We start from the raw sequence: 22,300 nt of genomic DNA on the forward strand, positions 1-22,300 counted from the left end.
GCTAGACGTTGAGTGTCCCTGGCTCCATGATAAATTGTTCTCGTGCTAAAGAAAGAAGACATTAATGATTCAGATATCAAATATGGTCTAATTGGTTCTGATGAAAAAAATACTTTTGTACAAGAGCACAAGTCTTTTAGTAGGTAGCTGAAAAATATTCACTAAGAAAGGAAGATAGCTGACTCTTTGTTATCAATTTCCATTGTCTGTTTTGACATCTCACTGTTGCTCAAGTATTAGAAATGATGCGCTGAACTGAAAGTGCATCATTTCTTTGAAAGGTTGGTGTTTTTGGCAAAAACATTCCGAGGACCTCACTTTCCATGACCGGGAATCGAACCCGGACCGCGGCGGTGAGAGCGCCGAATCCTAGCCACTAGACCACCAGGGAGGGATGGTTTAGTTTGACACTCCATGAAAGAAAAGGAAGTTTCCTGAATGAAGTCCAAAGCAATGGAATGTGAGGGAGTGGGCTACTAGGAATCAGTTTTAGAAGGAAGGAGAGTAAAAATGGTTGTGCACAGCAGTCTTAAATTACACCACACAGCAGCTTTACCTGATGGATGTATAGTACTGGCACGAAAAAATTATTTTGAGGAGCTAGACGTTGAGAGTCCCTGGCTCCATGATAAATTGTTCTCGTGCTAAAGAAAGAAGACATTAATGATTCAGATATGAAATATGGTCTAATTGGTTCTGATGAAAAAAATACTTTTGTACAAGAGCACAAGTCTTTTAGTAGCTAACTGAAAAATATTCACTAAGAAAGGAAGATAGCTGACTCTTTGTTATCAATTTCCATTGTCTGTTTTGACATCTCACTGTTGCTCAAGTATTAGAAATGATGCGCTGAACTGAAAGTGCATCATTTCTTTGAAAGGTTGGTGTTTTTGGCAAAAACATTCCGAGGACCTCACTTTCCCTGACCGGGAATTGAACCCGGGCCGCGGCGGTGAGAGCGCCGAATCCTAGCCACTAGACCAACAGGGAGGGATGGTTTAGTTTGACACTCCATGAAAGAAAAGGAAGTTTCCTGAATGAAGTCCAAAGCAATGGAATGTGAGGGAGTGGGCTACTAGGAATCAGTTTTAGAAGGAAGGAGAGTAAAAATGGTTGTGCACAGCAGTCTTAAATTACACCACACAGCAGCTTTACCTGATGGATGTATAGTACTGGCACGAAAAAATTATTTTGAGGAGCTAGACGTTGAGAGTCCCTGGCTCCATGATAAATTGTTCTGGTGCTATAGAAAGAAGACATTAATGACTCAGATATCAAATATGGTCTAATTGGTTCTGATGAAAAAAATACTTTTGTACAAGAGCACAAGTCTTTTAGTAGCTAACTGAAAAATATTCACTAAGAAAGGAAGATAGCTGACTCTTTGTTTTCAATTTCCATTGCCTGTTTTGACATCTCACTGTTGCTCAAGTATTAGAAATGATGCGCTGAACTGAAAGTGCATCATTTCTTTGAAAGGTTGGTGTTTTTGGCAAAAATATTCAGAGGACCTCACTTGCCCTGACCAGGAATCGAACCCGGGCGGCGGCGGTGAGAGCGCCGAATCCTAGCCACTAGACAACCAGGGAGGGATGGTTTAGTTTGACACTCCATGAAAGAAAAGGAAGTTTCCTGAATGAAGTCCAAAGCAATGGAATGTGAGGGAGTGGGCTACTAGGAATCAGTTTTAGAAGGAAGGAGAGTAAAAATGGCTGTGCATAGCAGTCTTAAATTACACCACACAGCAACTTTACCTGATGGATGTATAGTACTGGCACAAAAAAATTATTTTGAGGAGCTAGACGTTGAGTGTCCCTGGCTCCATGATAAATTGTTCTCGTGCTAAAGAAAGAAGACATTAATGATTCAGATATCAAATATGGTCTAATTGGTTCTGATGAAAAAAATACTTTTGTACAAGAGCACAAGTCTTTTAGTAGGTAACTGAAAAATATTCACTAAGAAAGGAAGATAGGTGACTCTTTGTTATCAATTTCCATTGTCTGTTTTGACATCTCACTGTTGCTCAAGTATTAGAAATGATGCGCTGAACTGAAAGTGCATCATTTCTTTGAAAGGTTGGTGTTTTTGGCAAAAACATTCCGAGGACCTCACTTTCCATGACCGGGAATCGAACCCGGACCGCGGCGGTGAGAGCGCCGAATCCTAGCCACTAGACCACCAGGGAGGGATGGTTTAGTTTGACACTCCATGTCAAAAAAAATACTTTTGTACAAGAGCACAAGTCTTTTAGTAGCTAACTGAAAAATATTCACTAAGAAAGGAAGATAGCTTACTCTTTGTTTTCAATTTCCATTGCCTGTTTTGACATCTCACTGTTGCTCAAGTATTAGAAATGATGCGCTGAACTGAAAGTGCATCATTTCTTTGAAAGGTTGGAGTTTTTGGCCAAAATTTTCCGAGGAACTCACTTTCCCTGACCGGGAATCGAACCCGGGCCGCGCCGGTGAGAGCGCCGAATCCTAGCCACTAGACCACCAGGGAGGGATGGTTTAGTTTGACACTCCATGAAAGAAAAGGAAGTTTCCTGAATGAAGTCCAAAGCAATGGAATGTGAGGGAGTGGGCTACTAGGAATCAGTTTTAGAAGGAAGGAGAGTAAAAATGGTTGTGCACAGCAGTCTTAAATTACACCACACAGCAGCTTTACCTGATGGATGTATAGTACTGGCACGAAAAAATTATTTTGAGGAGCTAGACGTTGAGAGTCCCTGGCTCCATGATAAATTGTTCTGGTGCTAAAGAAAGAAGACATTAATGACTCAGATATCAAATAAGGTCTAATTGGTTCTGATGAAAAAAATACTTTTGTACAAGAGCACAAGTCTTTTAGTAGCTAACTGAAAAATATTCACTAAGAAAGGAAGTTAGCTGACTCTTTGTTATCAATTTCCATTGTCTGTTTTGACAACTCACTGTTGCTCAAGTATTAGAAATAATGCGCTGAACTGAAAGTGCATCATTTCTTTGAAAGGTTGGTGTTTTTGGCAAAAATATTCCAAGGACCTCACTTTCCCTGACCGGGAATCGAACCCGGGCCGCGGCGGTGAGAGCGCCGAATCCTAGCCAGTAGACCACCAGGGAGGGATGGTTTAGTTTGACACTCCATGTCAAAAAAAATACTTTTGTACAAGAGCACAAGTCTTTTAGTAGCTAACTGAAAAATATTCACTAAGAAAGGAAGATAGCTGACTCTTTGTTTTCAATTTCCATTGCCTGTTTTGACATCTCACTGTTGCTCAAGTATTAGAAATGATGCGCTGAACTGAAAGTGCATCATTTCTTTGAAAGGTTGGTGTTTTTGGCAAAAATATTCAGAGGACCTCACTTTCCCTGACCAGGAATCGAACCCGGGCGGCGGCAGTGAGAGCGCCGAATCCTAGCCACTAGACCACCAGGGAGGGATGGTTTAGTTTGACACTCCATGAAAGAAAAGGAAGTTTCCTGAATGAAGTCCAAAGCAATGGAATGTGAGGGAGTGGGCTACTAGGAATCAGTTTTAGAAGGAAGGAGAGTAAAAATGGTTGTGCACAGCAGTCTTAAATTACACCACACAGCAGCTTTACCTGATGGATGTATAGTACTGGCACGAAAAAATTATTTTGAGGAGCTAGACGTTGAGAGTCCCTGGCTCCATGATAAATTGTTCTGGTGCTAAAGAAAGAAGACATTAATGACTCAGATATCAAATATGGTCTAATTGGTTCTGATGAAAAAAATACTTTTGTACAAGAGCACAAGTCTTTTAGTAGCTAACTGAAAAATATTCACTAAGAAAGGAAGATAGCTGACTCTTTGTTTTCAATTTCCATTGCCTGTTTTGACATCTCACTGTTGCTCAAGTATTAGAAATGATGCGCTGAACTGAAAGTGCATCATTTCTTTGAAAGGTTGGTGTTTTTGGCAAAAATATTCAGAGGACCTCACTTGCCCTGACCAGGAATCAAACCCGTGCGGCGGCGGTGAGAGCGCCGAATCCTAGCCACTAGACCACCAGGGAGGGATGGTTTAGTTTGACACTCCATGAAAGAAAAGGAAGTTTCCTGAATGAAGTCCAAAGCAATGGAATGTGAGGGAGTGGGCTACTAGGAATCAGTTTTAGAAGGAAGGAGAGTAAAAATGGCTGTGCATAGCAGTCTTAAATTACACCACACAGCAGCTTTACCTGATGGATGTATAGTACTGGCACAAAAAAATTATTTTGAGGAGCTAGACGTTGAGTGTCCCTGGCTCCATGATAAATTGTTCTCGTGCTAAAGAAAGAAGACATTAATGATTCAGATATCAAATATGGTCTAATTGGTTCTGATGAAAAAAATACTTTTGTACAAGAGCACAAGTCTTTTAGTAGGTAACTGAAAAATATTCACTAAGAAAGGAAGATAGCTGACTCTTTGTTATCAATTTCCATTGTCTGTTTTGACATCTCACTGTTGCTCAAGTATTAGAAATGATGCGCTGAACTGAAAGTGCATCATTTCTTTGAAAGGTTGGTGTTTTTGGCAAAAACATTCTGAGGACCTCACTTTCCATGACCGGGAATCGAACCTGGACCGCGGCGGTGAGAGCGCCGAATCCTAGCCACTAGACCACCAGGGAGGGATGGTTTAGTTTGACACTCCATGAAAGAAAAGGAAGTTTCCTGAATAAAGTCCAAAGCAATGGAATGTGAGGGAGTGGGCTACTAGGAATCAGTTTTAGAAGGAAGGAGAGTAAAAATGGTTGTGCACAGCAGTCTTAAATTACACCACACAGCAGCTTTACCTGATGGATGTATAGTACTGGCACGAAAAAATTATTTTGAGGAGCTAGACGTTGAGAGTCCCTGGCTCCATGATAAATTGTTCTGGTGCTAAAGAAAGAAGACATTAATGATTCAGATATCAAATAAGGTCTAATTGGTTCTGATGAAAAAAATACTTTTGTACAAGAGCACAAGTCTTTTAGTAGCTAACTGAAAAATATTCACTAAGAAAGGAAGATAGCTGACTCTTTGTTTTCAATTTCCATTGCCTGTTTTGACATCTCACTGTTGCTCAAGTATTAGAAATGATGCGCTGAACTGAAAGTGCATCATTTCTTTGAAAGGTTGGTGTTTTTGGCAAAAATATTCAGAGGACCTCACTTGCCCTGACCAGGAATCGAACCCGGGCGGCGGCGGCGAGAGCGCCGAATCCTAGCCACTAGACCACCAGGGAGGGATGGTTTAGTTTGACACTCCATGAAAGAAAAGGAAGTTTCCTGAATGAAGTCCAAAGCAATGGAATGTGAGGGAGTGGGCTACTAGGAATCAGTTTTAGAAGGAAGGAGAGTAAAAATGGCTGTGCATAGCAGTCTTAAATTACACCACACAGCAGCTTTACCTGATGGATGTATAGTACTGGCACAAAAAAATTATTTTGAGGAGCTAGACGTTGAGTGTCCCTGGCTCCATGATAAATTGTTCTCGTGCTAAAGAAAGAAGACACTAATGATTCAGATATCAAATATGGTCTAATTGGTTCTGATGAAAAAAATACTTTTGTACAAGAGCACAAGTCTTTTAGTAGGTAACTGAAAAATATTCACTAAGAAAGGAAGATAGCTGACTCTTTGTTATCAATTTCCATTGTCTGTTTTGACATCTCACTGTTGCTCAAGTATTAGAAATGATGCGCTGAACTGAAAGTGCATCATTTCTTTGAAAGGTTGGTGTTTTTGGCAAAAACATTCCGAGGACCTCACTTTCCCTGACCGGGAATCGAACCCGGACCGCGGCGGTGAGAGCGCCAAATCCTAGCCACTAGACCACCAGGGAGGGATGGTTTAGTTTGACACTCCATGTCAAAAAAAATACTTTTGTACAAGAGCACAAGTCTTTTAGTAGCTAACTGAAAAATATTCACTAAGAAAGGAAGATAGCTGACTCTTTGTTATCAATTTCCATTGTCTGTTTTGACATCTCACTGTTGCTCAAGTATTAGAAATGATGCGCTGAACTGAAAGTGCATCATTTCTTTGAAAGGTTGGTGTTTTTGGCAAAAACATTCTGAGGACCTCACTTTCCATGACCGGGAATCGAACCTGGACCGCGGCGGTGAGAGCGCCGAATCCTAGCCACTAGACCACCAGGGAGGGATGGTTTAGTTTGACACTCCATGAAAGAAAAGGAAGTTTCCTGAATAAAGTCCAAAGCAATGGAATGTGAGGGAGTGGGCTACTAGGAATCAGTTTTAGAAGGAAGGAGAGTAAAAATGGTTGTGCACAGCAGTCTTAAATTACACCACACAGCAGCTTTACCTGATGGATGTATAGTACTGGCACGAAAAAATTATTTTGAGGAGCTAGACGTTGAGAGTCCCTGGCTCCATGATAAATTGTTCTGGTGCTAAAGAAAGAAGACATTAATGATTCAGATATCAAATAAGGTCTAATTGGTTCTGATGAAAAAAATACTTTTGTACAAGAGCACAAGTCTTTTAGTAGCTAACTGAAAAATATTCACTAAGAAAGGAAGATAGCTGACTCTTTGTTTTCAATTTCCATTGCCTGTTTTGACATCTCACTGTTGCTCAAGTATTAGAAATGATGCGCTGAACTGAAAGTGCATCATTTCTTTGAAAGGTTGGTGTTTTTGGCAAAAATATTCAGAGGACCTCACTTGCCCTGACCAGGAATCGAACCCGGGCGGCGGCGGCGAGAGCGCCGAATCCTAGCCACTAGACCACCAGGGAGGGATGGTTTAGTTTGACACTCCATGAAAGAAAAGGAAGTTTCCTGAATGAAGTCCAAAGCAATGGAATGTGAGGGAGTGGGCTACTAGGAATCAGTTTTAGAAGGAAGGAGAGTAAAAATGGCTGTGCATAGCAGTCTTAAATTACACCACACAGCAGCTTTACCTGATGGATGTATAGTACTGGCACAAAAAAATTATTTTGAGGAGCTAGACGTTGAGTGTCCCTGGCTCCATGATAAATTGTTCTCGTGCTAAAGAAAGAAGACACTAATGATTCAGATATCAAATATGGTCTAATTGGTTCTGATGAAAAAAATACTTTTGTACAAGAGCACAAGTCTTTTAGTAGGTAACTGAAAAATATTCACTAAGAAAGGAAGATAGCTGACTCTTTGTTATCAATTTCCATTGTCTGTTTTGACATCTCACTGTTGCTCAAGTATTAGAAATGATGCGCTGAACTGAAAGTGCATCATTTCTTTGAAAGGTTGGTGTTTTTGGCAAAAACATTCCGAGGACCTCACTTTCCCTGACCGGGAATCGAACCCGGACCGCGGCGGTGAGAGCGCCAAATCCTAGCCACTAGACCACCAGGGAGGGATGGTTTAGTTTGACACTCCATGTCAAAAAAAATACTTTTGTACAAGAGCACAAGTCTTTTAGTAGCTAACTGAAAAATATTCACTAAGAAAGGAAGATAGCTTACTCTTTGTTTTCAATTTCCATTGCCTGTTTTGACATCTCACTGTTGCTCAAGAATTAGAAATGATGCGCTGAACTGAAAGTGCATCATTTCTTTGAAAGGTTGGTGTTTTGGGCCAAAATTTTCCGAGGAACTCACTTTCCCTGACCAGGAATCGAACCCGGGCCGCGGCGGTGAGAGCGCCGAATCCTAGCCACTAGACCACCAGGGAGGGATGGTTTAGTTTGACACTCCATGAAAGAAAAGGAAGTTTCCTGAATGAAGTCCAAAGCAATGGAATGTGAGGGAGTGGGCTACTAGGAATCAGTTTTAGAAGGAAGGAGAGTAAAAATGGCTGTGCATAGCAGTCTTAAATTACACCACACAGCAGCTTTACCTGATGGATGTATAGTACTGGCACAAAAAAATTATTTTGAGGAGCTAGACGTTGAGTGTCCCTGGCTCCATGATAAATTGTTCTCGTGCTAAAGAAAGAAGACATTAATGATTCAGATATCAAATATGGTCTAATTGGTTCTGATGAAAAAAATACTTTTGTACAAGAGCACAAGTCTTTTAGTAGGTAACTGAAAAATATTCACTAAGAAAGGAAGATAGCTGACTCTTTGTTATCAATTTCCATTGTCTGTTTTGACATCTCACTGTTGCTCAAGTATTAGAAATGATGCGCTGAACTGAAAGTGCATCATTTCTTTGAAAGGTTGGTGTTTTTGGCAAAAACATTCCGAGGACCTCACTTTCCCTGACCGGGAATCGAACCCGGACCGCGGCGGTGAGAGCGCCAAATCCTAGCCACTAGACCACCAGGGAGGGATGGTTTAGTTTGACACTCCATGTCAAAAAAAATACTTTTGTACAAGAGCACAAGTCTTTTAGTAGCTAACTGAAAAATATTCACTAAGAAAGGAAGATAGCTTACTCTTTGTTTTCAATTTCCATTGCCTGTTTTGACATCTCACTGTTGCTCAAGAATTAGAAATGATGCGCTGAACTGAAAGTGCATCATTTCTTTGAAAGGTTGGAGTTTTTGGCCAAAATATTCCGAGGAACTCACTTTCCCTGACCAGGAATCGAACCCGGGCCGCGGCGGTGAGAGCGCCGAATCCTAGCCACTAGACCACCAGGGAGGGATGGTTTAGTTTGACACTCCATGAAAGAAAAGGAAGTTTCCTGAATGAAGTCCAAAGCAATGGAATGTGAGGGAGTGGGCTACTAGGAATCAGTTTTAGAAGGAAGGAGAGTAAAAATGGTTGTGCATAGCAGTCTTAAATTACACCACACAGCAGCTTTACCTGATGGATGTATAGTACTGGCACAAAAAAATTATTTTGAGGAGCTAGACGTTGAGTGTCCCTGGCTCCATGATAAATTGTTCTCGTGCTAAAGAAAGAAGACATTAATGATTCAGATATCAAATATGGTCTAATTGGTTCTGATGAAAAAAATACTTTTGTACAAGAGCACAAGTCTTTTAGTAGGTAACTGAAAAATATTCACTAAGAAAGGAAGATAGCTGACTCTTTGTTATCAATTTCCATTGTCTGTTTTGACATCTAACTGTTGCTCAAGTATTAGAAATGATGCGCTGAACTGAAAGTGCATCATTTCTTTGAAAGGTTGGTGTTTTTGGCAAAAACATTCCGAGGACCTCACTTTCCCTGACCGGGAATCGAACCCGGGCCGCGCCGGTGAGAGCGCCGAATCCTAGCCACTAGACCACCAGGGAGGGATGGTTTAGTTTGACACTCCATGAAAGAAAAGGAAGTTTCCTGAATGAAGTCCAAAGCAATGGAATGTGAGGGAGTGGGCTACTAGGAATCAGTTTTAGAAGGAAGGAGAGTAAAAATGGTTGTGCACAGCAGTCTTAAATTACACCACACAGCAGCTTTACCTGATGGATGTATAGTACTGGCACGAAAAAATTATTTTGAGGAGCTAGACTTTGAGAGTCCCTGGCTCCATGATAAATTGTTCTGGTGCTAAAGAAAGAAGACATTAATGATTCAGATATCAAATAAGGTCTAATTGGTTCTGATGAAAAAAATACTTTTGTACAAGAGCACAAGTCTTTTAGTAGCTAACTGAAAAATATTCACTAAGAAAGGAAGATAGCTGACTCTTTGTTATCAATTTCCATTGTCTGTTTTGACAACTCACTGTTGCTCAAGTATTAGAAATAATGCGCTGAACTGAAAGTGCATCATTTCTTTGAAAGGTTGGTGTTTTTGGCAAAAATATTCCAAGGACCTCACTTTCCCTGACCGGGAATCGAACCCGGGCCGCGGCGGTGAGAGCGCCGAATCCTAGCCAGTAGACCACCAGGGAGGGATGGTTTAGTTTGACACTCCATGTCAAAAAAAATACTTTTGTACAAGAGCACAAGTCTTTTAGTAGCTAACTGAAAAATATTCACTAAGAAAGGAAGATAGCTGACTCTTTGTTTTCAATTTCCATTGCCTGTTTTGACATCTCACTGTTGCTCAAGTATTAGAAATGATGCGCTGAACTGAAAGTGCATCATTTCTTTGAAAGGTTGGTGTTTTTGGCAAAAATATTCGGAGGACCTCACTTTCCCTGACCAGGAATCGAACCCGGGCTGCGGCGGTGAGAGCGCCGAATCCTAGCCACTAGACTACCAGGGAGGGATGGTTTAGTTTGACACTCCATGAAAGAAAAGGAAGTTTCCTGAATGAAGTCCAAAGCAATGGAATGTGAGGGAGTGGGCTACTAGTAATCAGTTTTAGAAGGAAGGAGAGTAAAAATGGTTGTGCATAGCAGTCTTAAATTACACCACACAGCAGCTTTAGCTGATGGATGTATAGTACTGGCACAAAAAAATTATTTTGAGGAGCTAGACGTTGAGTGTCCCTGGCTCCATGATAAATTGTTCTCGTGCTAAAGAAAGAAGACATTAATGATTCAGATATCAAATATGGTCTAATTGGTTCTGATGAAAAAAATACTTTTGTAAAATAGCACAAGTCTTTTAGTAGGTAACTGAAAAATATTCACTTAGAAAGGAAGATAGCTGACTCTTTGTTATCAATTTCCATTGTCTGTTTTGACATCTAACTGTTGCTCAAGTATTAGAAATGATGCGCTGAACTGAAAGTGCATCATTTCTTTGAAAGGTTGGTGTTTTTGGCAAAAACATTCCGAGTACCTCACTTTCCCTGACCGGGAATCGAACCCGGGCTGCGGCAGTGAGAGCGCCGAATCCTAGCCACTAGACCACCAGGGAGGGATGGTTTAGTTTGACACTCCATGAAAGAAAAGGAAGTTTCCTGAATGAAGTCCAAAGCAATGGAATGTGAGGGAGTGGGCTACTAGGAATCAGTTTTAGAAGGAAGGAGAGTAAAAATGGTTGTGCACAGCAGTCTTAAATTACACCACACAGCAGCTTTACCTGATGGATGTATAGTACTGGCACGAAAAAATTATTTTGAGGAGCTAGACGTTGAGAGTCCCTGGCTCCATGATAAATTGTTCTGGTGCTAAAGAAAGAAGACATTAATGACTCAGATATCAAATATGGTCTAATTGGTTCTGATGAAAAAAATACTTTTGTACAAGAGCACAAGTCTTTTAGTAGCTAACTGAAAAATATTCACTAAGAAAGGAAGATAGCTGACTCTTTGTTTTCAATTTCCATTGCCTGTTTTGACATCTCACTGTTGCTCAAGTATTAGAAATGATGCGCTGAACTGAAAGTGCATCATTTCTTTGAAAGGTTGGTGTTTTTGGCAAAAATATTCAGAGGACCTCACTTGCCCTGACCAGGAATCAAACCCGGGTGGCGGTGGTGAGAGCACCGTATCCTAGCCACTAGACCACCAGGGAGGGATGGCTTAGTTTGACACTCCATGAAAGAAAAGGAAGTTTCCTGAATGAAGTCCAAAGCAATGGAATGTGAGGGAGTGGGCTACTAGGAATCAGTTTTAGAAGGAAGGAGAGTAAAAATGGTTGTGCACAGCAGTCTTAAATTACACCACACAGCAGCTTTACCTGATTGATGTATAGTACTGGCACGAAAAAATTATTTTGAGGAGCTAGACTTTGAGAGTCCCTGGCTCCATGATAAATTGTTCTGGTGCTAAAGAAAGAAGACATTAATGACTCAGATATCAAATATGGTCTAATTGGTTCTGATGAAAAAAATACTTTTGTACAAGAGCACAAGTCTTTTAGTAGCTAACTGAAAAATATTCACTAAGAAAGGAAGATAGCTGACTCTTTGTTATCAATTTCCATTGTCTGTTTTGACAACTCACTGTTGCTCAAGTATTAGAAATAATGCGCTGAACTGAAAGTGCATCATTTCTTTGAAAGGTTGGTGTTTTTGGCAAAAATATTCCAAGGACCTCACTTTCCCTGACCGGGAATCGAACCCGGGCCGCGGCGGTGAGAGCGCCGAATCCTAGCCAGTAGACCACCAGGGAGGGATGGTTTAGTTTGACACTCCATGTCAAAAAAAATACTTTTGTACAAGAGCACAAGTCTTTTAGTAGCTAACTGAAAAATATTCACTAAGAAAGGAAGATAGCTGACTCTTTGTTTTCAATTTCCATTGCCTGTTTTGACATCTCACTGTTGCTCAAGTATTAGAAATGATGCGCTGAACTGAAAGTGCATCATTTCTTTGAAAGGTTGGTGTTTTTGGCAAAAATATTCAGAGGACCTCACTTTCCCTGACCGGGAATCGAACCCGGGCCGCGGCGGTGAGAGCGCCGAATCCTAGCCAGTAGACCACCAGGGAGGGATGGTTTAGTTTGACACTCCATGTCAAAAAAAATACTTTTGTACAAGAGCACAAGTCTTTTAGTAGCTAACTGAAAAATATTCACTAAGAAAGGAAGATAGCTGACTCTTTGTTTTCAATTTCCATTGCCTGTTTTGACATCTCACTGTTGCTCAAGTATTAGAAATGATGCGCTGAACTGAAAGTGCATCATTTCTTTGAAAGGTTGGTGTTTTTGGCAAAAATATTCAGAGGACCTCACTTTCCCTGACCAGGAATCGAACCCGGGCGGCGGCGGTGAGAGCGCCGAATCCTAGCCACTAGACTACCAGGGAGGGATGGTTTAGTTTGACACTCCATGAAAGAAAAGGAAGTTTCCTGAATGAAGTCCAAAGCAATGGAATGTGAGGGAGTGGGCTACTAGGAATCAGTTTTAGAAGGAAGGAGAGTAAAAATGGTTGTGCACAGCAGTCTTAAATTACACCACACAGCAGCTTTACCTGATGGATGTATAGTACTGGCACGAAAAAATTATTTTGAGGAGCTAGACTTTGAGAGTCCCTGGCTCCATGATAAATTGTTCTGGTGCTAAAGAAAGAAGACATTAATGATTCAGATATCAAATAAGGTCTAATTGGTTCTGATGAAAAAAATACTTTTGTACAAGAGCACAAGTCTTTTAGTAGCTAACTGAAAAATATTCACTAAGAAAGGAAGATAGCTGACTCTTTGTTATCAATTTCCATTGTCTGTTTTGACAACTCACTGTTGCTCAAGTATTAGAAATAATGCGCTGAACTGAAAGTGCATCATTTCTTTGAAAGGTTGGTGTTTTTGGCAAAAATATTCCAAGGACCTCACTTTCCCTGACCGGGAATCGAACCCGGGCCGCGGCGGTGAGAGCGCCGAATCCTAGCCAGTAGACCACCAGGGAGGGATGGTTTAGTTTGACACTCCATGTCAAAAAAAATACTTTTGTACAAGAGCACAAGTCTTTTAGTAGCTAACTGAAAAATATTCACTAAGAAAGGAAGATAGCTGACTCTTTGTTTTCAATTTCCATTGCCTGTTTTGACATCTCACTGTTGCTCAAGTATTAGAAATGATGCGCTGAACTGAAAGTGCATCATTTCTTTGAAAGGTTGGTGTTTTTGGCAAAAATATTCAGAGGACCTCACTTTCCCTGACCAGGAATCGAACCCGGGCGGCGGCGGTGAGAGCGCCGAATCCTAGCCACTAGACTACCAGGGAGGGATGGTTTAGTTTGACACTCCATGAAAGAAAAGGAAGTTTCCTGAATGAAGTCCAAAGCAATGGAATGTGAGGGAGTGGGCTACTAGGAATCAGTTTTAGAAGGAAGGAGAGTAAAAATGGTTGTGCATAGCAGTCTTAAATTACACCACACAGCAGCTTTACCTGATGGATGTATAGTACTGGCACAAAAAAATTATTTTGAGGAGCTAGACGTTGAGTGTCCCTGGCTCCATGATAAATTGTTCTCGTGCTAAAGAAAGAAGACATTAATGATTCAGATATCAAATATGGTCTAATTGGTTCTGATGAAAAAAATACTTTTGTACAAGAGCACAAGTCTTTTAGTAGGTAACTGAAAAATATTCACTTAGAAAGGAAGATAGCTGACTCTTTGTTATCAATTTCCATTGTCTGTTTTGACATCTCACTGTTGCTCAAGTATTAGAAATGATGCGCTGAACTGAAAGTGCATAATTTCTTTGAAAGGTTGGTGTTTTTGGCAAAAACATTCCGAGGACCTCACTTTCCCTGACCGGGAATTGAACCCGGGCCGCGGCGGTGAGAGCGCCGAATCCTAGCCACTAGACCACCAGGGAGGGATGGTTTAGTTTGACACTCCATGAAAGAAAAGGAAGTTTCCTGAATGAAGTCCAAAGCAATGGAATGTGAGGGAGTGGGCTACTAGGAATCAGTTTTAGAAGGAAGGAGAGTAAAAATGGTTGTGCACAGCAGTCTTAAATTACACCACACAGCAGCTTTACCTGATGGATGTATAGTACTGGCACGAAAAAATTATTTTGAGGAGCTAGACGTTGAGAGTCCCTGGCTCCATGATAAATTGTTCTGGTGCTAAAGAAAGAAGACATTAATGACTCAGATATCAAATATGGTCTAATTGGTTCTGATGAAAAAAATACTTTTGTACAAGAGCACAAGTCTTTTAGTAGCTAACTGAAAAATATTCACTAAGAAAGGAAGATAGCTGACTCTTTGTTTTCAATTTCCATTGCCTGTTTTGACATCTCACTGTTGCTCAAGTATTAGAAATGATGCGCTGAACTGAAAGTGCATCATTTCTTTGAAAGGTTGGTGTTTTTGGCAAAAATATTCAGAGGACCTCACTTGCTCTGACCAGGAATCGAACCCGGGCGGCGGCGGTGAGAGCGCCGAATCCTAGCCACTAGACCACCAGGGAGGGATGGTTTAGTTTGACACTCCATGAAAGAAAAGGAAGTTTCCTGAATGAAGTCCAAAGCAATGGAATGTGAGGGAGTGGGCTACTAGGAATCAGTTTTAGAAGGAAGGAGAGTAAAAATGGTTGTGCATAGCAGTCTTAAATTACACCACACAGCAGCTTTACCTGATGGATGTATAGTACTGGCACAAAAAAATTATTTTGAGGAGCTAGACGTTGAGTGTCCCTGGCTCCATGATAAATTGTTCTCGTGCTAAAGAAAGAAGACATTAATGATTCAGATATCAAATATGGTCTAATTGGTTCTGATGAAAAAAATACTTTTGTACAAGAGCACAAGTCTTTTAGTAGGTAACTGAAAAATATTCACTAAGAAAGGAAGATAGCTGACTCTTTGTTATCAATTTCCATTGTCTGTTTTGACATCTCACTGTTGCTCAAGTATTAGAAATGATGCGCTGAACTGAAAGTGCATCATTTCTTTGAAAGGTTGGTGTTTTTGGCAAAAACATTCCGAGGACCTCACTTTCCCTGACCGGGAATCGAACCCGGACCGCGGCGGTGAGAGCGCCGAATCCTAGCCACTAGACTACCAGGGAGGGATGGTTTAGTTTGACACTCCATGAAAGAAAAGGAAGTTTCCTGAATGAAGTCCAAAGCAATGGAATGTGAGGGAGTGGGCTACTAGGAATCAGTTTTAGAAGGAAGGAGAGTAAAAATGGTTGTGCACAGCAGTCTTAAATTACACCACACAGCAGCTTTACCTGATGGATGTATAGTACTGGCACGAAAAAATTATTTTGAGGAGCTAGACGTTGAGAGTCCCTGGCTCCATGATAAATTGTTCTGGTGCTAAAGAAAGAAGACATTAATGATTCAGATATCAAATAAGGTCTAATTGGTTCTGATGAAAAAAATACTTTTGTACAAGAGCACAAGTCTTTTAGTAGCTAACTGAAAAATATTCACTAAGAAAGGAAGATAGCTGACTCTTTGTTATCAATTTCCATTGTCTGTTTTGACAACTCACTGTTGCTCAAGTATTAGAAATAATGCGCTGAACTGAAAGTGCATCATTTCTTTGAAAGGTTGGTGTTTTTGGCAAAAATATTCCAAGGACCTCACTTTCCCTGACCGGGAATCGAACCCGGGCCGCGGCGGTGAGAGCGCCGAATCCTAGCCAGTAGACCACCAGGGAGGGATGGTTTAGTTTGACACTCCATGTCAAAAAAAATACTTTTGTACAAGAGCACAAGTCTTTTAGTAGCTAACTGAAAAATATTCACTAAGAAAGGAAGATAGCTTACTCTTTGTTTTCAATTTCCATTGCCTGTTTTGACATCTAACTGTTGCTCAAGTATTAGAAATGATGCGCTGAACTGAAAGTGCATCATTTCTTTGAAAGGTTGGTGTTTTTGGCAAAAACATTCCGAGGACCTCACTTTCCCTGACCGGGAATCGAACCCGGGCCGCGGCGATGAGAGCGCCGAATCCTAGCCACTAGACCACCAGGGAGGGATGGTTTAGTTTGACACTCCATGAAAGAAAAGGAAGTTTCCTGAATGAAGTCCAAAGCAATGGAATGTGAGGGAGTGGGCTACTAGGAATCAGTTTTAGAAGGAAGGAGAGTAAAAATGGTTGTGCACAGCAGTCTTAAATTACACCACACAGCAGCTTTACCTGATGGATGTATAGTACTGGCACGAAAAAATTATTTTGAGGAGCTAGACGTTGAGAGTCCCTGGCTCCATGATAAATTATTCTGGTGCTAAAGAAAGAAGACATTAATGACTCAGATATCAAATATGGTCTAATTGGTTCTGATGAAAAAAATACTTTTGTACAAGAGCACAAGTCTTTTAGTAGCTAACTGAAAAATATTCACTAAGAAAGGAAGATAGCTGACTCTTTGTTTTCAATTTCCATTGCCTGTTTTGACATCTCACTGTTGCTCAAGTATTAGAAATGATGCGCTGAACTGAAAGTGCATCATTTCTTTGAAAGGTTGGTGTTTTTGGCAAAAATATTCAGAGGACCTCACTTGCCCTGACCAGGAATCGAACCCGGGCGGCGGCGGTGAGAGCGCCGAATCCTAGCCACTAGACCACCAGGGAGGGATGGTTTAGTTTGACACTCCATGAAAGAAAAGGAAGTTTCCTGAATGAAGTCCAAAGCAATGGAATGTGAGGGAGTGGGCTACTAGGAATCAGTTTTAGAAGGAAGGAGAGTAAAAATGGTTGTGCACAGCAGTCTTAAATTACACCACACAGCAGCTTTACCTGATGGATGTATAGTACTGGCACAAAAAAATTATTTTGAGGAGCTAGACGTTGAGAGTCCCTGGCTCCATGATAAATTGTTCTGGTGCTAAAGAAAGAAGACATTAATGATTCAGATATCAAATAAGGTCTAATTGGTTCTGATGAAAAAAATACTTTTGTACAAGAGCACAAGTCATTTAGTAGCTAACTGAAAAATATTCACTAAGAAAGGAAGATAGCTGACTCTTTGTTATCAATTTCCATTGTCTGTTTTGACAACTCACTGTTGCTCAAGTATTAGAAATAATGCGCTGAACTGAAAGTGCATCATTTCTTTGAAAGGTTGGTGTTTTTGGCAAAAATATTCCAAGGACCTCACTTTCCCTGACTGGGAATCGAACCTGGGCCGCGGAGGTGAGAGCGCCGAATCCTAGCCAGTAGACCACCAGGGAGGGATGGTTTAGTTTGACACTCCATGTCAAAAAAAATACTTTTGTACAAGAGCACAAGTCTTTTAGTAGCTAACTGAAAAATATTCACTAAGAAAGGAAGATAGCTGACTCTTTGTTTTCAATTTCCATTGCCTGTTTTGACATCTCACTGTTGCTCAAGTATTAGAAATGATGCGCTGAACTGAAAGTGCATAATTTCTTTGAAAGGTTGGTGTTTTTGGCAAAAATATTCCAAGGACCTCACTTTCCCTGACCGGGAATCGAACCCGGGTCGCGGCGGTGAGAGCGCCGAATCCTAGCCAGTAGACCACCAGGGAGGGATGGTTTAGTTTGACACTCCATGTCAAAAAAAATACTTTTGTACAAGAGCACAAGTCTTTTAGTAGCTAACTGAAAAATATTCACTAAGAAAGGAAGATAGCTTACTCTTTGTTTTCAATTTCCATTGCCTGTTTTGACATCTAACTGTTGCTCAAGTATTAGAAATGATGCGCTGAACTGAAAGTGCATCATTTCTTTGAAAGGTTGGTGTTTTTGGCAAAAACATTCCGAGGACCTCACTTTCCCTGACCGGGAATCGAACCCGGGCCGCGGCGATGAGAGCGCCGAATCCTAGCCACTAGACCACCAGGGAGGGATGGTTTAGTTTGACACTCCATGAAAGAAAAGGAAGTTTCCTGAATGAAGTCCAAAGCAATGGAATGTGAGGGAGTGGGCTACTAGGAATCAGTTTTAGAAGGAAGGAGAGTAAAAATGGTTGTGCACAGCAGTCTTAAATTACACCACACAGCAGCTTTACCTGATGGATGTATAGTACTGGCACGAAAAAATTATTTTGAGGAGCTAGACGTTGAGAGTCCCTGGCTCCATGATAAATTGTTCTGGTGCTAAAGAAAGAAGACATTAATGACTCAGATATCAAATATGGTCTAATTGGTTCTGATGAAAAAAATACTTTTGTACAAGAGCACAAGTCTTTTAGTAGCTAACTGAAAAATATTCACTAAGAAAGGAAGATAGCTGACTCTTTGTTTTCAATTTCCATTGCCTGTTTTGACATCTCACTGTTGCTCAAGTATTAGAAATGATGCGCTGAACTGAAAGTGCATCATTTCTTTGAAAGGTTGGTGTTTTTGGCAAAAATATTCAGAGGACCTCACTTGCCCTGACCAGGAATCGAACCCGGGCGGCGGCGGTGAGAGCGCCGAATCCTAGCCACTAGACCACCAGGGAGGGATGGTTTAGTTTGACACTCCATGAAAGAAAAGGAAGTTTCCTGAATGTAGTCCAAAGCAATGGAATGTGAGGGAGTGGGCTACTAGGAATCAGTTTTAGAAGGAAGGAGAGTAAAAATGGTTGTGCACAGCAGTCTTAAATTACACCACACAGCAGCTTTACCTGATGGATGTATAGTACTGGCACAAAAAAATTATTTTGAGGAGCTAGACGTTGAGAGTCCCTGGCTCCATGATAAATTGTTCTGGTGCTAAAGAAAGAAGACATTAATGATTCAGATATCAAATAAGGTCTAATTGGTTCTGATGAAAAAAATACTTTTGTACAAGAGCACAAGTCATTTAGTAGCTAACTGAAAAATATTCACTAAGAAAGGAAGATAGCTGACTCTTTGTTATCAATTTCCATTGTCTGTTTTGACAACTCACTGTTGCTCAAGTATTAGAAATAATGCGCTGAACTGAAAGTGCATAATTTCTTTGAAAGGTTGGTGTTTTTGGCAAAAATATTCCAAGGACCTCACTTTCCCTGACTGGGAATCGAACCTGGGCCGCGGAGGTGAGAGCGCCGAATCCTAGCCAGTAGACCACCAGGGAGGGATGGTTTAGTTTGACACTCCATGTCAAAAAAAATACTTTTGTACAAGAGCACAAGTCTTTTAGTAGCTAACTGAAAAATATTCACTAAGAAAGGAAGATAGCTGACTCTTTGTTTTCAATTTCCATTGCCTGTTTTGACATCTCACTGTTGCTCAAGTATTAGAAATGATGCGCTGAACTGAAAGTGCATCATTTCTTTGAAAGGTTGGTGTTTTTGGCAAAAATATTCAGAGGACCTCACTTTCCCTGACCAGGAATCGAACCCGGGCGGCGGCGGTGAGAGCGCCGAATTCTAGCCACTAGACCACCAGGGAGGGATGGTTTAGTTTGACACTCCATGAAAGAAAAGGAAGTTTCCTGAATGAAGTCCAAAGCAATGGAATGTGAGGGAGTGGGCTACTAGGAATCAGTTTTAGAAGGAAGGAGAGTAAAAATGGTTGTGCATAGCAGTCTTAAATTACACCACACAGCAGCTTTACCTGATGGATGTATAGTACTGGCACAAAAAAATTATTTTGAGGAGCTAGACGTTGAGTGTCCCTGGCTCCATGATAAATTGTTCTCGTGCTAAAGAAAGAAGACATTAATGATTCAGATATCAAATATGGTCTAATTGGTTCTGATGAAAAAAATACTTTTGTACAAGAGCACAAGTCTTTTAGTAGCTAACTGAAAAATATTCATTAAGAAAGGAAGATAGCTGACTCTTTGTTATCAATTTCCATTGTCTGTTTTGACATCTCACTGTTGCTCAAGTATTAGAAATGATGCGCTGAACTGAAAGTGCATCATTTCTTTGAAAGGTTGGTGTTTTTGGCAAAAACATTCTGAGGACCTCACTTTCCCTGACCGGGAATTGAACCCGGGCCGCGGAGGTGAGAGCACCGAATCCTAGCCACTAGACCACCAGGGAGGGATGGTTTAGTTTGACACTCCATGAAAGAAAAGGAAGTTTCCTGAATGAAGTCCAAAGCAATGGAATGTGAGGGAGTGGGCTACTAGGAATCAGTTTTAGAAGGAAGGAGAGTAAAAATGGTTGTGCACAGCAGTCTTAAATTACACCACACAGCAGCTTTACCTGATGGATGTATAGTACTGGCACAAAAAAATTATTTTGAGGAGCTAGACGTTGAGAGTCCCTGGCTCCATGATAAATTGTTCTGGTGCTAAAGAAAGAAGACATTAATGACTCAGATATCAAATATGGTCTAATTGGTTCTGATGAAAAAAATACTTTTGTACAAGAGCACAAGTCTTTTAGTAGCTAACTGAAAAATATTCACTAAGAAAGGAAGATAGCTGACTCTTTGTTTTCAATTTCCATTGCCTGTTTTGACATCTCACTGTTGCTCAAGTATTAAAAATGATGCGCTGAACTGAAAGTGCATCATTTCTTTGAAAGGTTGGTGTTTTTGGCAAAAATATTCAGAGGACCTCACTTGCCCTGACCAGGAATCGAACCCGGGCGGCGGTGGTGAGAGCGCCGAATCCTAGCCACTAGACCACCAGGGAGGGATGGTTTAGTTTGACACTCCATGAAAGAAAAGGAAGTTTCCTGAATGAAGTCCAAAGCAATGGAATGTGAGGGAGTGGGCTACTAGGAATCAGTTTTAGAAGGAAGGAGAGTAAAAATGGTTGTGCACAGCAGTCTTAAATTACACCACACAGCAGCTTTACCTGATGGATGTATAGTACTGGCACGAAAAAATTATTTTGAGGAGCTAGACGTTGAGAGTCCCTGGCTCCATGATAAATTGTTCTGGTGCTAAAGAAAGAAGACATTAATGATTCAGATATCAAATAAGGTCTAATTGGTTCTGATGAAAAAAATACTTTTGTACAAGAGCACAAGTCTTTTAGTAGCTAACTGAAAAATATTCACTAAGAAAGGAAGATAGCTGACTCTTTGTTATCAATTTCCATTGTCTGTTTTGACAAATCACTGTTGCTCAAGTATTAGAAATAATGCGCTGAACTGAAAGTGCATCATTTCTTTGAAAGGTTGGTGTTTTTGGCAAAAATATTCCAAGGACCTCACTTTCCCTGACCGGGAATCGAACCCGGTCCGCGGTGGTGAGAGCGCCGAATCCTAGCCAGTAGACCACCAGGGAAAGATGGTTTAGTTTGACACTCCATGTCAAAAAAAATACTTTTGTACAAGAGCACAAGTCTTTTAGTAGCTAACTGAAAAATATTCACTAAGAAAGGAAGATAGCTTACTCTTTGTTTTCAATTTCCATTGCCTGTTTTGACATCTAACTGTTGCTCAAGTATTAGAAATGATGCGCTGAACTGAAAGTGCATCATTTCTTTGAAAGGTTGGTGTTTTTGGCAAAAATATTCAGAGGACCTCACTTTCCCTGACCGGGAATCGAACCCGGGCCGCGGCGGTGAGAGCGCCGAATCCTAGCCAGTAGACCACCAGGGAGGGATGGTTTAGTTTGACACTCCATGTCAAAAAAAATACTTTTGTACAAGAGCACAAGTCTTTTAGTAGCTAACTGAAAAATATTCACTAAGAAAGGAAGATAGCTGACTCTTTGTTTTCAATTTCCATTGCCTGTTTTGACATCTCACTGTTGCTCAAGTATTAGAAATGATGCGCTGAACTGAAAGTGCATAATTTCTTTGAAAGGTTGGTGTTTTTGGCAAAAATATTCCAAGGACCTCACTTTCCCTGACCGGGAATCGAACCCGGGTCGCGGCGGTGAGAGCGCCGAATCCTAGCCAGTAGACCACCAGGGAGGGATGGTTTAGTTTGACACTCCATGTCAAAAAAAATACTTTTGTACAAGAGCACAAGTCTTTTAGTAGCTAACTGAAAAATATTCACTAAGAAAGGAAGATAGCTTACTCTTTGTTTTCAATTTCCATTGCCTGTTTTGACATCTAACTGTTGCTCAAGTATTAGAAATGATGCGCTGAACTGAAAGTGCATCATTTCTTTGAAAGGTTGGTGTTTTTGGCAAAAACATTCCGAGGACCTCACTTTCCCTGACCGGGAATCGAACCCGGGCCGCGGCGATGAGAGCGCCGAATCCTAGCCACTAGACCACCAGGGAGGGATGGTTTAGTTTGACACTCCATGAAAGAAAAGGAAGTTTCCTGAATGAAGTCCAAAGCAATG

At 40.9% G+C, this 22,300-nt stretch overlaps 12 non-coding genes across 12 annotated transcripts; all 12 read right to left on the reverse strand.

The window, feature by feature from the left end:
- Positions 1-2,433: 2,433 nt before the first annotated feature.
- Positions 2,434-2,505, reverse strand: TRNAE-CUC (transfer RNA glutamic acid (anticodon CUC)). The gene has a single exon. It is a non-coding gene; the product is annotated as a tRNA-Glu (tRNA).
- Positions 2,506-5,745: 3,240 nt separating this feature from the next.
- Positions 5,746-5,817, reverse strand: TRNAE-CUC (transfer RNA glutamic acid (anticodon CUC)). The gene has a single exon. It is a non-coding gene; the product is annotated as a tRNA-Glu (tRNA).
- Positions 5,818-7,260: 1,443 nt separating this feature from the next.
- On the reverse strand, positions 7,261-7,332 carry TRNAE-CUC (transfer RNA glutamic acid (anticodon CUC)). Its single transcript has one exon. It is a non-coding gene; the product is annotated as a tRNA-Glu (tRNA).
- Positions 7,333-7,577: 245 nt separating this feature from the next.
- Positions 7,578-7,649, reverse strand: TRNAE-CUC (transfer RNA glutamic acid (anticodon CUC)). Its single transcript has one exon. It is a non-coding gene; the product is annotated as a tRNA-Glu (tRNA).
- A 527-nt stretch (positions 7,650-8,176) lies between these two features.
- TRNAE-CUC (transfer RNA glutamic acid (anticodon CUC)) lies at positions 8,177-8,248 on the reverse strand. The gene has a single exon. It is a non-coding gene; the product is annotated as a tRNA-Glu (tRNA).
- Positions 8,249-8,493: 245 nt separating this feature from the next.
- TRNAE-CUC (transfer RNA glutamic acid (anticodon CUC)) lies at positions 8,494-8,565 on the reverse strand. Its single transcript has one exon. It is a non-coding gene; the product is annotated as a tRNA-Glu (tRNA).
- Positions 8,566-9,092: 527 nt separating this feature from the next.
- On the reverse strand, positions 9,093-9,164 carry TRNAE-CUC (transfer RNA glutamic acid (anticodon CUC)). The gene has a single exon. It is a non-coding gene; the product is annotated as a tRNA-Glu (tRNA).
- A 4,790-nt stretch (positions 9,165-13,954) lies between these two features.
- TRNAE-CUC (transfer RNA glutamic acid (anticodon CUC)) lies at positions 13,955-14,026 on the reverse strand. Its single transcript has one exon. It is a non-coding gene; the product is annotated as a tRNA-Glu (tRNA).
- A 1,126-nt stretch (positions 14,027-15,152) lies between these two features.
- Positions 15,153-15,224, reverse strand: TRNAE-CUC (transfer RNA glutamic acid (anticodon CUC)). The gene has a single exon. It is a non-coding gene; the product is annotated as a tRNA-Glu (tRNA).
- An 844-nt stretch (positions 15,225-16,068) lies between these two features.
- On the reverse strand, positions 16,069-16,140 carry TRNAE-CUC (transfer RNA glutamic acid (anticodon CUC)). Its single transcript has one exon. It is a non-coding gene; the product is annotated as a tRNA-Glu (tRNA).
- Positions 16,141-17,900: 1,760 nt separating this feature from the next.
- Positions 17,901-17,972, reverse strand: TRNAE-CUC (transfer RNA glutamic acid (anticodon CUC)). Its single transcript has one exon. It is a non-coding gene; the product is annotated as a tRNA-Glu (tRNA).
- A 4,191-nt stretch (positions 17,973-22,163) lies between these two features.
- TRNAE-CUC (transfer RNA glutamic acid (anticodon CUC)) lies at positions 22,164-22,235 on the reverse strand. Its single transcript has one exon. It is a non-coding gene; the product is annotated as a tRNA-Glu (tRNA).
- Between the last annotated feature and the right edge of the window lie 65 nt (positions 22,236-22,300).

Source organism: Taudactylus pleione, unplaced genomic scaffold, assembly GCF_031769625.1.
Source record: "Taudactylus pleione unplaced genomic scaffold, aTauple2 ptg000174l, whole genome shotgun sequence".
NCBI lineage: Eukaryota > Metazoa > Chordata > Amphibia > Anura > Myobatrachidae > Taudactylus > Taudactylus pleione.